Source organism: Leucopleurus acutus (assembly GCF_964270905.1).
Source record: "Leucopleurus acutus genome assembly, chromosome: 10".
Classification (NCBI taxonomy): domain Eukaryota; kingdom Metazoa; phylum Chordata; class Mammalia; order Artiodactyla; family Delphinidae; genus Leucopleurus; species Leucopleurus acutus.
In genome coordinates, this window is record NC_139153.1 from 72540309 (window position 1) to 72556097 (window position 15789).

Sequence of the window (15789 nt, forward strand, 5' to 3'; positions counted from 1 at the left end):
AAAGCATGAGGTCATGGACGGAGGAGGCTGCTGCCAAAAGCGGCCGAGGTTTTTGTGTATTTTGAGGGGTAACGGTTCTCCATCTTAAGCAGTGTTAAGTTCTCCCGCACTACCCTACGAATTCTGGGGCACCTGGACCAGAGAGCCCCCGAAAGAAGGGGGGGCTCTGCGCTGTTTGGCTCTTTGAGCTTTTGGCCGGTGCCCTGCCCTTTATGGGGCCCTTCCACATAAGCAAAGAAAGTCGAGGGACAGCGCACAGTGTCGTGGGGTTTGAGAAAGACTCAGATGCTCGGCTCCGCCCCCCAGCGCCACTTTCCTCAGTCCTCGGTCATTTTCCAACCCGATTGCTTTCTACGATAGCCTCCTGCCCCTCTCCGACCCATTCTTCCCAAGTGGCTAGAAGAGTCTTTCTAAAACTCCGGACTACCCTCCTTCAAACCCCTCCCAATTGCTCTTAGAATAAAGCTTTGAAGCCCCCCCGCGATTTCGCCCCTACAGACCTCTCCACTCTCACATCTCCTCCTCCCATACTGTAAGCCGGGTTGTGCTTTGTTCTGTTGTCTGGGCCTGGGGTAACCCTTCCTCCTCCACCTCTTCTTACTAACTCCTGCTAGACCTTCAGGACTTGACTCAACTGTCACTACCTCCAAGAAGCCTTCCTAAGTATACAATCTCAGCTTTAACTCCCTCAGGGAAAAAAGACCCACCCTCGACCTCCGGGCAGCCGGACTTTGCCCGGAGCTGGCCGCAGTAGCGGCCCTTTTCCAAGCGGAGGAGGCATAGCCAAGCTTGCGCGCCATCACTGACTGGGGGCCCCACCTCCTGGGAGGGAGTTGACTAGGACAAAACCTCCAAACACCCTGCTTCCGCAAGAGACCTAGGAAAAGCAGCGCAGTACCGCCCAGAAACCTCAGCCCCTACACCTCCCACCCCCCAGCACACACCCACACTCGTAATGCAAGAAGAGGTCTTTTCATCTAAAACTCCTCCCTGGGGCAGATAAGAAACCTGAGGCTTGAAGGGAGTAAGTGACTTGACCAGGGTCAATGAGGAAATTGACACCCTGGTCTTTCTTGGTCCTAAACTAGAAGGAAGGATTTGGGACCTAAAGCCTTGCTGCCGCACAGCCAAGGACGCCTGCATCACCTTCAAAGGACCCCTACGTGCTTGGCCCACTGCCAACAGAGAGGTAGTAAGCCTAGTGGTTAGTCGTGCAGGCTCTGACCTTAGGCAAGTTACTTCACCTCACTTGGTTCAGTTTCTTTGCCTCTAAAATCAGAATAATGGTACCTGCAGTGTACTGTTATTGTGAGGTTTTAATGAGTTCGTGTATGTAAAGGCCTTAGAACAGAGGCACGTTCTTGATTATTTGTGAGTGGGGTTATGTGACCCCTCCCTTCCCAAAGACTCTAGAAAATCAGAGCCCCAGAGTCTTTACTTAGCATCAAAAACAACTTAGGGCCTAATAAACTGGGAAAGCACCCATAAATGTACAGACAGTACATACAAAGACCTTAGTTAGCCCATAGATTCAGCCCTTGACAATGCCTATGCTTGAAGACAACTCCAAATCTGGGAGCACTGGTTCTGGACTCTTAGAATGAGTGTCAGAGGGAGGATAGCTAAAGTTAAAATATTACCTTAGATCTCTGAAATCAGAGTCAAGCTGAAATAGTCTCATCCTGGTGCAAAACCTGACTTATGACCGAAGCCCTCCTAGGGCTGCAAAAATTGTAAGGGGATTATTATTATTACTATTATTATTGTCATTAAATCCTAGTTTTCCCATTCTCAGCACTTACCCCATGGTAACAGAGGGGTTTTCTTTTTAATGCAATTCATTTTATTGGAATTGGTTTAATGCATTTACATGGTTCCAAATTCAAATAAACATTGAGAAGTCTCCCTCCCACCATGTCTGCTCCCCACCGGTTTTCCCTCTATGGAAGGTCAGAAGACATGTTCAACTGTTTTCCAGCTGAGGTCTCGGGAAGAATTCCTTGGATGCCTACTTAAATTTTTATGTCCAGGGCTTCCTTCTCCAATCCAGGCAGAATCAACACCCTACTCCCAACCTCCCCACCCCTTCAGCCTCAATCCTACACAAGTTGTAGTAACAATGATGAGCCACAATTCCTGAGCTACTGACAAAAGCAAACAACCATTTTGTGATTCTTTCTCCTCCTTTATGCTAGGAATAATAGCTAAGGTTTACTGAGTGCTTTCTATGTGCCAGTCACCGTGCTAAGTAGTAGACATGCGTTCTCCTATTTAATCAGCCCCAAACCATCATCATTAACCTTATTTTATAGACGCAGACAGAAGTGCAGGATCAGAGAGATTGTGTAACTTGCTCCAATTTGCACCCAGGCCAACCTGAGCCCAAACCCTCTCTCTTAACCACTAGGCCTCTTGCCTCTCTGCAACACAGGGAAAATTCTGGTAGCCTGAAGGGGAAGGAGTAGAATGGAGTCTTTGGACTTAGGCAGGCCTTAATTCAAGTCCTGGGTCTGGCCCCTACCAACAATGAGAACTTGGGGAGGTTTCTTAACCTCTCTGAGCCCTAGTTCACCCACCTGTGTACTGGGACCATACATTCTTCATTGGTCAAATGAAGTGAAAGTCAAATGTGTGTAAATAATGGTTTTTAAAAGGCGTAGTAAACCAAATGCAATGTTTAGATCCTGTGTGGCTCTGATGTGAATAAACCAATTGTTTAAAAGACTTTGAGATAATCAGGGAAATAAAATGTGGACTTGATATAGATGTTAAGAAATGGGACTTCCCTGGTGGCACAGTGGTTAAGAATCCGCCTGTCAATGCAGGGGACACAGGTTAGAACCCTGGTCTGGGAAGATCCCACATGCTGCGGAGCGACTAAGCCTGTGCGCCACAACTACTGAGCCTGCGCTCTACAGCCCGTGAGGCACAATTACTGAAGCCCGCACACCTAGAGCCTGTGCTCCACAACAAGGGAAGTCTTGTTGCGTAATGAGAGGCCTGCGCACCACAAAAAAAGAGTAGCCCCCGCTTGCTGCAACTAGAGAAAGCCCGTGTGCAGCAACGAAGACCCAATCCAGCCAAAAATAAAATTAATTAGTTAATTTTTTTAATTAAAAAATAAAAGAAATTATTAATTTTGTTACATGTGATAATGGTATTGCGGTTAAATTTCTTCTTGAGTTCTTATCTATTAGAATGCATAATGGGGAGTCTGGGGTGAAAGTATGTTTAGGATTTATTTTCAAATAATCCAGCCCCCTCCCCAAAAAACAAAAGATAAATAAAACAAGATTAGCAAAGTATGGATAATTGGTGGAGCTATCTGTTATACTGTTCACTCTACTTCTGCTGAATGTTTAAAATGATTCAAATAAGTCTGAAATAAATTTAAAAGTAAAGTAATTCTATTTTAAAGCACTGAAATTTAAAATGATAAGGCTTATTCAATTACTATGAAATGTTATCAGTAACTATGAAATTTTTTAAGTAGTTTGTTTTTATTGTAATTAGTCTTCATTTTTTATTTCTTAGTTTACACTTTTTCAGTACTGTTAATTAATGAAAACAAACTATTTTATACATTTAAGTGATAACAAACATATGTGCATAGATAAATGTATGTCTGTATACACACTTTTAGACAGATACACATGGATATATGTATTTGTACGCACATAAAACTTGCCTGTGATCTAATTTGTGATAAATATTTACTATGAAATTTTTTAAATTGTTGAAATACAGTACTGGCTTATAGTAGAGATGCAAAAATGGCAATTTTGTTACTGTGAGACATTCAGAGCAACACTTATGTCTGGCAGGTAAATCAGGGAGGGGGCAGAAATGAACACTGCAGAGAGCAAGGTGGACATATCATTGTTAAGGACACCACTCAGAGGACAATGTACAGGAAGGAAAATGGCAGGACTGGGTGATGGAGGAAGAGGCAAATTAAAATTGGGAGCCAATTTTCCCTGAGAATGTGTCTCCACAGAGCTGCTTCAAAATTGCATGGATTAAGAATCTGATGCACTGGGCAAAATTCTCAACTCTGTGCTTACCAGTTCTGTCACCCAGTCCAGAACTGCTCTGAGTTTCTTCATTTGTAGTTTGGCTATAAGACCTCTCAGGCTCCTTCCAGCCATGCGGACTAGAAGTCTAAGCAATGCTGTTGCTTTCACAAGAGAAGGATCATTTCTGAGACCACACTGGTTATTTGCCTAACTCAAGAACAGATCAAAACTGAATGGAGGGCTTCCCTGGTGGCGCAGTGGTTGAGAGTCCGCCTGCCGATGCAGGGGACATGGCTTCGTGCCCCAGTCCGGGAAGATACCACATGCCACGGAGCTGCTGGGCCCGTGAGCCATGGCTGCTGAGCCTGCGCGTCCGGAGCCTGTGCTCCGCAACGGGAGAAGCCATAGCAGGGAGAGGCCCGCGTCCGGCAAAAAAAAAAAAAAAAAAACTGAATGGAAATGGAACTGTAGCCAATTCACAACCAAATGAAATGTTTCAGGCCCAGTGAACATTCTGTGTACTGTTCTAGGAATAATTTTTCTGTACTCTGGATTTAAACAGCTGGAATTATTTTTTTCATATGACCCCCTTTTGAAATGCAAGTTTGTCCTCCTTGAGAGAAAATTTGCATTTCAGAGAAAAGATGAGACAGTATATTTGGTAACTCTTCAAAGAAGTGAACCCTTCCGTATAGTACTTTACATTAAAGGTGACTCTTCAGGAGCGCTTCTTAAAAACAGGGAAAACTGGAGGCATGGAGAAATGGGGGAGAAAAGGCATGGAAAGAAAATCCCAACTTTGCTTCCTGCTCTATCCAAGGCTCTGAGAGGCAACATGACCAAATCAAGGGACTGTGAGGGTAGAAAAAGTCAGTGGGTGCTTTAGAAATGAGTGATGGATGTCACTAATGCAGTTGTTGAAGAAAGCTCAGTGGTCAAGCACCAATAAGTCTGTGGCAAGTGCAAGCAGTGAAACACTATAGTTGTAGAGTATTTCTCAAACTCATGTTTCTTTGCCACCCCTGAATTTGTAACAACCAAAGCAATGAAAGCAAAAAGTCCTGGCACAGAAGAGCTTATGGGACTCCCATTTTGAAACCAATAAGATAGCATAATTTGTTGACTGTCACCTCAACCCCCAAGTCTGTTAAGGACGGTGTTGAGAGAGCAGGCCTTACTCAAGACAGGAGGCCTAACTGGTGTTTGTTTAGTAATACTAAGAGATCACTATCTCAGGCAAGTTTCTAGCCAGAGAGAGAAAGGCTATGAGAAAGCTCTCGGTTTAAGTCTTATTTGGAAGAGAGGGAAAACAAACAAGCAAACTAGGATAGTAGATTCTGTATCCAATACAAAAATCAAAAAGCAACTCAATGGTTGAAATCACTGCTAAAGCTTCCTGCACCCGCCCAGAAGGCATGCTTGGGAGTCACACATTTCAACTACGGTACCAGCGCATGGTGGGTAGTGCTCAAGGGCTGTGGTGGCCCCCGCTGGTTCCCAAATGAGTGGCTTTGTTCCATGTAAGGGTGAGGAAGACAGAGAATAAGTGAATTTCCTACTGCAGATGCAAATCTATTAAAAAGTTTTAAATTGCAGAGTGTTTAAACCTAAGTATAGATAACAGCTACTTTTCCAGAACCCCTAATGGAGTCACATTTTTTTTTTTAAATGGGAAGGAGAACCATTAAGACCTTGTATTAGAAAAGATCCTGGCAGGAAATGGGTGGCACACTCAACAGGTAACTGAGGAGCATTTATGGTAAGTACTGTTTACAATAGTGTGCAGTCAGGGCAGGCTTCGTGAATGTGCAGCTTGTGTGGTCACACAGGACCCTGCACTTAGAAGGTCCTGCACTGCTTAATTCCTTGCGGTCGCCATCTTGAAATCCATTGTGGTTTTTGAATAAAAAGTTCTGCATTTTTATTTTGCACTGGACCCCACAAACTATGTAGTTAGTCCTTTGTGCAGGGCTAAGGGAAACCAGCAAGGGATGGTATAGGACCAAAGAACTAAAAACAGTGTGGAACCTTTACCACCCATAAGTCAGAAAGGGCAAGAAAGAGAAATACCTGGAATGGAGGAAACGCTGTCTCTGAAGTTATGGCTGTGACTGTAGCTGTAGGAGAAGGTCACACAACACAAGTGACGGCCTTCTGTAAGAACACAACACAGAACACAGCCATAGTCAACCCACAGCCTGCAGAGAGCACAGGCAGGTGAATAGCTACCCCAGCTTCTCTCTGCCCCTGCCCTCTGACCTCCTATATGTGCCTCCCATTGGCTGAACCCTACAGGAAGCCAGGGGCTCTGGGAGCCTGTTGATGAAATCAGTGGAGGGCAGCCTGCCAGGGCATAGGGTACAGTGGAAAAAGGTAAAAGTGAATCTGGAAAGGGCAGAGAATAGCCAGCTCAGGACTTTGACCTGAAATTTTCAGGATCATGGTTAAGAGTAAATAACATGAAAATGGAAAATTCAAACAATGAATTTCAGTAAAGGACTCTGTATTGATTATTAAAGGGTAATCATTTGGTATGCATCATGTACAAGGTTTTACATACTTTCAAAGGAAAAACAAGATGATCCAAGAATTTTCAAGAAAATTAGATGTTTGAAAGAGCCATCATTAAGTGAAGAGAGAAGCCTGGGATTTCAAAATTTTTAGAAACATTCCAGGCCCCAAAGTCAAATTTTGTAGGTAACACCCCACTCCCCTTCACCCTTAGGCCAACATCACAACAAAAAAGTACCTTTGACAGGCACAGCATCCCAAGAATTGCAAGGACCACTAGGGCAACAGCAGCTAAATAGAATGTATTCCAACCAAGGATTTGGGTATAATTAAATATTTGTAGATACATTTCACACATGAGGAACATTGAAAAGCTTGTACAAAGGGAGTTCATTATGCTGCTTTGTAACTTTCTCTTCTGACTACTCAATTCCTCTGAACATTTTAATACTATTCAGATCACCTTCCAAAAAGTACGTATCACTTATTAATTCACATGCCACTCAGAGTTCTTAACTATGTAGTTACAGGCTAAACTATATTTTTCCTTTATAATTTCCTTGAAAAATAAAGATTTTTGCTGCAAATGTGAATAAGATTGCAGGGCCACATTTCATCTTTTTTAAAAAGTTGAGGTAAAAGTCACAGAACACAAAATTAATCATTTTAAAGTGCATAATTCAGTATGCACTGAATTGTGTAATTCACAATTCACAATGTTGTATAATCATCACGTCTATCTAGTTCCAAAACATTTTTATCACCCCAAAGGGAAGCACCATACCCATTAAGCAGTCATTCCCCATTCTTCCCTCCCCCTAGCACCTCACAACCACTTATCTGCCTTCTGTTTTTAGGTTTACCTATTCTGAATATTTCATATAAATAGAATCATAAAATACATGACCTTTTCTGTCTGGCTGCTTTCACTTAGCATAATGTTTTCAAGGTTCATTCATGCTGTAGCATGTGTCAGTACTTCATTCTTTTTTATGGCTGGATAATATCCCCTTGTGTGGATATACAACATTTTTTAAATCAATTCATCAGTTGATGGGCATATGGGTTGCTTCCAGCTTTTGACAATTATAAATAATGCTGCTATGAACATGAGTGTACAGGTACTTATTTGAACACCTATTTTCAGTTCTTTTGGTATACACATAGGAGTGGAATTGCTGGGTCATATGGTAATTCTATGTTTAACTTTTTGAGGAGCTGCCAAATTGTTTACACAGCCTTTTTAAGGGAACTCTGAAATCCTTTTAGAAGCACCCATTTTACAACCACTAGATATCATACCTAGAGTAACTAAGCCCATTCTTGCCTATAAAATAAAACACATTCCAAAAATTTTTCTGTGTGGGAGATACTCTAGTTAGCAATTGACTTGAGTTCTTAAAATTTATTTAGGTTATTGGTTTATAAAGTAATACATGCTCATTGGGGAAATTTTTAAAACAACACTAAGAGTCAAAAAGAAAATACAGATCACTTGTAACCCACTGTGAACACTTACACACACACACTTTTTTTTTTTTTTTTACAAAAATAGCTTATCAGAGCACTTATCAATAAATCCAGCCTGAAATAGAAAATGAAATTAAGTCAAAGAAGAAAAACAACACAGTAAACCTGTGAATGGTAACAATTTCACATCAGAAAGCACACTTACCTAGTTTTTTCAGTTCAGCCTGTTGCTGTAATAACCTGAAGCATGATTGTATGTTTGTGTAGGATAATTACCTAGTAAATCAACTCTGACTTTGAGTTACTGAGCCTGCATATAGAAGGTGTGGTTTTGGTTTGTTTATTCTTGTTGTTTTTTTTAATCTATTTATTTGACTTAATAGTATTTGTTTTCTCCCTTGGAATTGAGTTGAGGAACACAGAATTTTGACAAACTGTCTCTTTCAGATGGATTCAGAGGTCCTACCTAGATATAGGCTCTCTTTTACATAAATTTATTTATTTTATTCATTCATTCTTGGCTGTGTTGTGTCCTCATTGCTGCACGCAGTAGGCTTTCTTTTCTTAAATCAACATATAGTAAGTAAAATTGACATTTGTGTGTGTACAGTCCTATGTGTAAACATCACCACAATCAAGATGCAGATGGTTCTATCACCTTCACCCTAAAAAATCCCTTTAGAGTTCCGCTCTCCCCCCATTGTAACCCCTGGAAATCACTGGTCTGTTCTCCATTACTCCTTCACTTGGCCTTCTTCCTAAATGTCATAGAAATGGAATCATAAAATATACAGTCTTTTGAGACTGGCTTCTTTGACTCCACATAATGTCTTTGAGACTCATTCATGTTGCTACATGTAACGATAGTATTTCATTCCTTTTTATTGCTCAATAATGTTCATACTCTACTAGCAGTAATATTTATTGCTAAATAGTATCTTTTTTTTTTTTTTTTTTTTTGCAGTATGCGGGCCTCTCACTGTTGTGGCCTCTCCCAATGCGGAGCACAGGCTCCGGACGCGCAGGCTCAGCGGCCATGGCTCACGGGCCCAGCTGCTCCGCGGCATGTGGGATCTTCCCGGACCAGGGCACGAACCCGTGTCCCCTGCATCGGCAGTCAGACTCTCAACCACTGGGCCACCAGTGAAGCCCCTCTAAATAGTATCTTAATGCTAAAGAGTATGAATGTACTCAGTTTATCTGTTCACCCATTGAAGGATCTTGGGGTGGTCTCCACTGTTAGGTGATGATTAGAATAAAGCAGATATAAACATTCATGTGCAGGTTTTAGAGCGAACATAAAATTCATTTCTCTAAGGTAAATACTTAGGAGGGGGATCATACCATATCATATGGTAAGTATGTGTTTAACTTTATAAGAAACAGGCAAATTGTTTACCTGAGTACCATTTTATATTCCAAGCAACAAATGAGAGTTCCAGTTGCTTCACAACCTCGCCATCAGTAGATGCTGTCAGGCTTTTGTTGCTATTGATTTTATTTTCATCCTAATAGCTATGTAGTAGTATCTCATCGTGATTTTAATTTGCATTTTCCTAATAGCTGATTGTATTGACCATCTTTTCACGTGCTATTTTCTCTTTGGTGAACGTACATAGACGTTTAAGTCTTTTGCCCCTTGCCTTTTTTTTTTCCATCTAGCAAACTACATATCTCACCTATTTATTTTACTTATTGTTTGTCTCTCCTATTAAAATGTAAATTCCATGAGGGCGGGGGTTTTAGTCTGTGTTGTTTTTGCTCTAAGGGCTATAACTGAAAATGCATGTAATTTACCTATCAACTATAACAGTGCTTCATACATTGTAGGAAAACTACAATACTATTTGTTGAATAAATGAGCATTTATTGCATACTTACTATGTGTCAGGGACCATTCTAAAAGCATCCTAATATTTTCAGATTTTGTTAGTGTTGTTGCTATTTTATTATTTCATCAATAATTTTTATTTATTCTTTACAAGTCTTTAATTGTTCAACAAACACACTGAGTGGTTGCTACCTTCCAGTTACTATGCTAGGGCTTAAGAATAAAGTGAAACCTTAGGAGGTTTAACCTTAGGAGACAGGTTGATATTGTAAAATAAGAAAGGTGCTGTGATAAAGATATGCACAGGAACCTGGCAAAGCACAGTGGGGGAATACGGAATTCATATTCTTAAGGGTCAAGGAAAGCTTTCTAAAAGAGCTGATCACTTAAATCAAACTGAAGTGAATAAAATGCTTAGTTTATACTTTTCCTATAATATTAAACAGAATTAATTTTAAACCTCGATTACTTTGTTCCCATCTACAGTAATGTAAATTATCCGGAAAGCACTATATTTTAAAATGGCATTGAAAACAAACAAACAAAAGGCATTGGTCTTTGTTTCGTATCAGGATAGGTACCTTTGTTTTAAGGATTATAACAATTAAACTATAACAAGATGTTCTTCTCATTTTTTATTGGGTTGTTTGTTTTCCTACTATTGAGTTTTAAGAGTTTTTCTAGATACAAGTCCTTTGTTGATATGTGACTTGAAAATATTTTTCCCCAGTCTATAGCTTTTCTTTCTCTTAGTGTCTTTCACAAAGCAAAAGGTTTTCATTTTAATAAAGTCCGATTTGTCAATTTTTTTTCTTTTATGAGTTGTGCTTTTAATATCAAGTCTAAGAAAACTCCCTGATCCCAAGTCATAAACATTTCTACTATTTCTTCTTCTAAAAGTTGTATAGTTTTACATTTTACATCTATGATCTATTTTTGAGTTAATTTTTGTATAAAATGTGAGACTGAGGTCAAGCTTTTTTTGCCTTTAGCTTTTCGTGGCATACTTTTGCATATGGATGTTCAGTTATTCCAACATCACATATTGAAAAGGCTATCCTTTTTCCATTTAATTGCTTTTTTACTTTTGTTAACAACTGACATTTTGTGACTCCATTGCTTGATATATTCTGATCCATTGGTCTATGTCTCTATCCCTCCACCAGTACCACAGTGTCTTAATTATTGTTCCTTTACAGTAAGTTTTAAAATCAGGTAGACTGATTTCTCCCACTTTATCCTTCTTTTTCAAAATTGTTATGGCTACTCTGGTCCCTTCAACTTTCCAAATAAATTTTAGAATCAGCTTGTCTATATCTGCAGAAATCTTATTGGACTTTTGATTGGAATTGTATTAAATCTATAGATTTCTTCAGAGAAAATTGACACGTTCAACTAAATTGGATCTTCCAACCCATGAATCCAGTATGTCTCTCCATTTATTTATGTCCTTTGATTTCTCTCCTCGGTGTTTATAGTTGTCAGCATACAGATCCTGCACAAGTTTTGTTCAATTTATACCTAAGTATTTCTCTTTTAAAATTTTTAAATGAAATATATATTTTAATTTTGATTTCCAAATTGTTTAAGCATGTAGAAATATAATCATCTTTGTGAGTTAGCCTTATCTCTCGCAGTTGTGCTAAACTCATTTATTAACTTAAGACTTTTTCGGTAAATTCCTTGGGATTTTCTATGTAGAAAATCATGTCACCTGCAGATAGGTACAGTATCTTTCTTTCTAATCTGTATGCCTTTACTTTCTTTCTCTGCCTTACTGCACTGACTAGGACTTCCTATACTATACTGAATAGGAGTGTTGATAGAGGACATCTTTGCTTTGTTCCTGACCTTAGGAGAAAGCATTCAGTGTTTCACCATTAAACATTACATTAACTGTAGGTATTTTGTAGATGGGCTTTATCAAATTAAGGACATTTCCTTCTATTTCTATATTGCTGAGAGTTTTTTTTTGTTTTTTTTTTGTTTTTTTTTTTTTTTTTGCTGAGAGTTTTTATCATGAATCGATGCTGGATGTTTTCAAATGCTTTTTCTGCATTGTTTGATATGCTCATGTCATTTTTCCTTTTCAGTTTTTTAATATGGTGAAGTACATTGATTGATTTTTGAATTTGGAGCCAGTCATGCATTTCTAGGATAAACCCCACTTGGTCACGGAGTAGTATTCTATTTATATATTGCTGGATTTGATTTCCTAGTATTTTTTTTTTGAAGATTTTTGTGTACTGTTCATGAGGGACAGTGGTCTATAGTTTTCTCTCCTTGTACTATCTTTGCCTAGTTTTTTGGTATCAAGGCAATTCTAGCCTCATAAAATGAGTTGGGAAGTGTTCTCTTCCCTTCTATTCTCTGGAAGAGATTGTGTAAAATTGGTGCTATTTGTTCTTTAAAGTTTGGTAGGGCTTCCCTGGTGGCGCAGTGGTTGAGAGTCCGCCTGCCGATGCAGGGGACATGGGTTCGTGCCCCGGTCCGGGAAGATCCCACATGCTGCGGAGCAGCTGGGTCCGTGAGCCATGGCCGCTGAGCCTGCGCGTCCGGCACCTGTGCTCCGCAACGGGAGAGGCCACAGCAGTGAGAGGTCCGCATACCAGAAAAAAAAAAAAAGTTTGGTAGAATTTACCAGTGAAACCGTTTGGGCCTGGAGGGTTATTTTTTTTTTTTAAGGTTTTTACCTATGGATTCCATTTCTTTAATATATATGTTGCCTATTTCTTCTTTGTGTGAGTTTTGGAAGTTTGTGGCTTTTAAGGAATTGGTCCATTTCATCTAAGTTATTGAATTTATGTGCATAGAGCTGTTCAGAGCACTGCCTTTTAAAATCTGTGGGGTCTTTAATGACATTGGTAATTTGTGTCTCTTCTATTTTTTTAAATTTTTAGTATGGCTAAAGTTTATCGATCTCATTGACATTTTCAGAGAATCAGCTTTTGATTTTATTGATTTTCTTTATTGTTTTTCAGTTTTCAAGGTCATTTTTTTCTGCTCTTTATTATTTCCTTCTTTCTGCTTGCATTTGGTTTGTTTTGCTTTCCTTGGTTTCTTAAGATGGACGCTTAGTTGTTGATTTGAGACCTTTCTTCTTCTCTAAGGTAAGCTATTTTATAATGCTATAAATTTTGCTTTAAGAACTGCTTTAATTCACCCCACAAATTTTTATGTGTCCTGCTTCATTTTTGTCCAGGCAAAAATATTTTCTAAGATACATGTATCCCAATGTTCATTGCAGCACTATTTACAATAGCCAAGACGTGGAAGCAACCTAGATGTCTGTCAATAGGTGAATGGATAAAGAAGATGTGGTACATATATACAATGGAATATTACTCAGCCATAAAAAAGAATGAAATAATGCCATTTGTAGCAACATGGATGACCTAGAGAGTATCGTACTAAGTAAGCCAGACAACGACATATATCATATGATATCACTTATATGTGGAATCTAAAAAATAAAAATGATAGAAATGAACTTATTTACAAAACAGAAAGAGATTCACAGACATAGAAAAAAAACTTATGGAAAGTGGGGGGAGGGATAAATTAGGAGGTTGGGAGTAACATATACACATTACTATGGATAAAATATATAACCAACAAGGACTTACTCTATAGCACAGGGAACTATACTCAATATCTTGTAGTAACCTATAAGGGAAGAGAATCTGAAAAAGAATATAGCCCCTAGTCCCCTGAGTCTCTTTCCACTAGACCCCCTTTACTTTAGCTTCTCCTCCAGGAAACCCCAAACCTTCCTTTAATTTAGCTACTAGAGAGTTAATGTCTGACACCACAAGGAGTTTACTGGACTTAGCTCCAGTGCTGTGATTGAAACTATTCTGATTGGTCAAGGCCAGTGCCTACCGGTCATTAAATATTTGGAATATCACCTCTGCCGGTACCTTATGTTTGTACAGCATTTTATAGTTTACAAAAGATATTTACATATATTATCTTAGTTAAGCTTCATGCCGGCTCCATGACATCAGTATGAATTGTTATTGCCATCATAAAATATTTTAATTATAAAATTAACACATTAAAAATAATAATAATAAATAAATAAAATGAACACATATTAGTGTGGAAAATGAATTATTATTGGGGACTCTCTGCTCAGAAAAATTATCACTTACCCAAGATCATATGGTTATAGGAGTTTGGGTCTAAACTCCTAACAGCTTCAAGAATTGTCATATCTTAAGTGCTCGGTTTAGGGAAGGAAGATTTCACTCTGCACTGGATAGATCTGGGAAGGCAATTCCAGGAGGGAGGCACTGAGCTTGTATTGAGGAACCAGTGGGATCTGGTTGACAGAGAGGCAGAGCAAGGATATTCTACTCAGGAACAGTGTGAAATGTGGCCCACATGTAGTAAAAGATCCTATTTCCATGATCATTTCAAGACACCTTCTCTGGAGGTGTTGGAACTGAAATTCTCCAATGTTGAGTCACAAAGAGCACCTGAGGCAAAGCTCTCCTCTCCTACCTTGCTTGTTCAATTCCGGAGCCAATGGAGGAGACAGGGAATGGGCATTCTGAAGTTGCTGAAGCTGAATTGTATTTATTGGGTCATTTTTCTCCTTCACACTTGGGTCCCTCCAGATAGAGCAATTGATGAAAAAGAAAGTGAGGAAGTCTGAAGTATTATTCACAGCCCCTCAGCTGCTGTTACCAAGTCCACACAAAGGCTTATCCAAGGAGAGAATGGTGCTCTAGGCCACCATAGTCCTAAAGTTCTTTGGGTGTTTGTGTTCTGTCTGCAATTGCAATGGGAACCATTTGCTCACATCACACTCCTTAGGTCATTTAACAGCAGCACTGGGCCATTCCTTAAGGTGCTGCCAGGTGGCAAGATGGCAGTGTCAATTTCCAAGATGTCGCTGATGGCATCCTCAAGGTTGAACTGAACAAGTGTCTCACTCGGGCGCTGGCCAAAGATGACTACTCTGGAGTTGAAGTCCGATTTACACCAACCAGGACGGAAATCATTATCTTGGCCTCCAAGACGCACAACGTTCTTGGTGAGAAGGGCTGGCGGATCCAGGAATTGACCGCTGTGCTTCAGAAGAGATTTGGCTTCCCTGAGGGCAGTGTAGAGCTTTAGGAGGAAAAGGAATATACGAGAGCTCTGTGCACATCACCCAGGCGGGATCTGCAGTACACACTTCTAGGAGGGCTTGCTGTGGTGTGCTGAAGGTCATCATGGAGAGTGGGGACAAGGGCTGCTAGGTCGTAATGCCTGGGCAACTCCAAGGACAGAGGGTTAAATCCATGAAGTTGTGGATGGTCTGATGACCCACAGTGAGGACCTTGTTAGCTTCTACACAGACACCACCGGGTGCCATGTGCTGCTCAGACAGGGTGTGCTGGGCATCAAAGTGAAGATCATGCTGCCTTGAGACCCAAGTGGAAAGATGGGCCCTTAAGAAGCCCCTGCCTGACCACTGAGCATGGTGGAACCCATAGATGAGACACTGCCCCCTGTCACCTTCCCCATCCCTGAACAGAAGGGAGGGAAGCCATAGATGCCTGCCATGCCAGCAAGTACCCAATGCATAACACAGTCTCCTTGGCAGCTGGATTTGGAGTCTGCTGTTGCTCTATAAAGACCTTTAATAAAATCTTTTTTAAAAAAAGTAGGGTTGCATCCAGGTTTCATGGAGCCTGAATCTTATACAATCTGGGGCCTCTTTTTTTTTTTAATTTATTCATATTTTTGGCTGCACTGTGTCTTCGTTGCTGTTCGCAGGCTTTCTCTAGTTGCAGCGAGAGGGGGCTACTCTTCGTTGTGTTGCGCGGGCTTCTCATTGCAGTGGCTTCTCTTGTTGCAGAGCACAGGTTCTAGGTGCACGGGCTTCAGTAGTTGTGGCACACCACACGGGCTTAGTTGCTCCGCAGCATGTGGGATCTTCCCTGACCAGAATCAAACCCGTGTCCCCTG

General features: G+C 40.3%; 1 pseudogene across 1 annotated transcript in view; it reads left to right on the forward strand.

The window, feature by feature from the left end:
* Positions 1–15445, forward strand: part of LOC309967635 (small ribosomal subunit protein uS3-like) — a 27130-nt pseudogene extending 11685 nt beyond the window's left edge. The window contains exon 2 of the transcript in view: positions 14684–15445. The product of the transcript in view is annotated as a small ribosomal subunit protein uS3-like (transcript). The remainder of the gene's footprint in view (positions 1–14683) is intronic.
* The last annotated feature ends 344 nt before the right edge of the window (positions 15446–15789 follow it).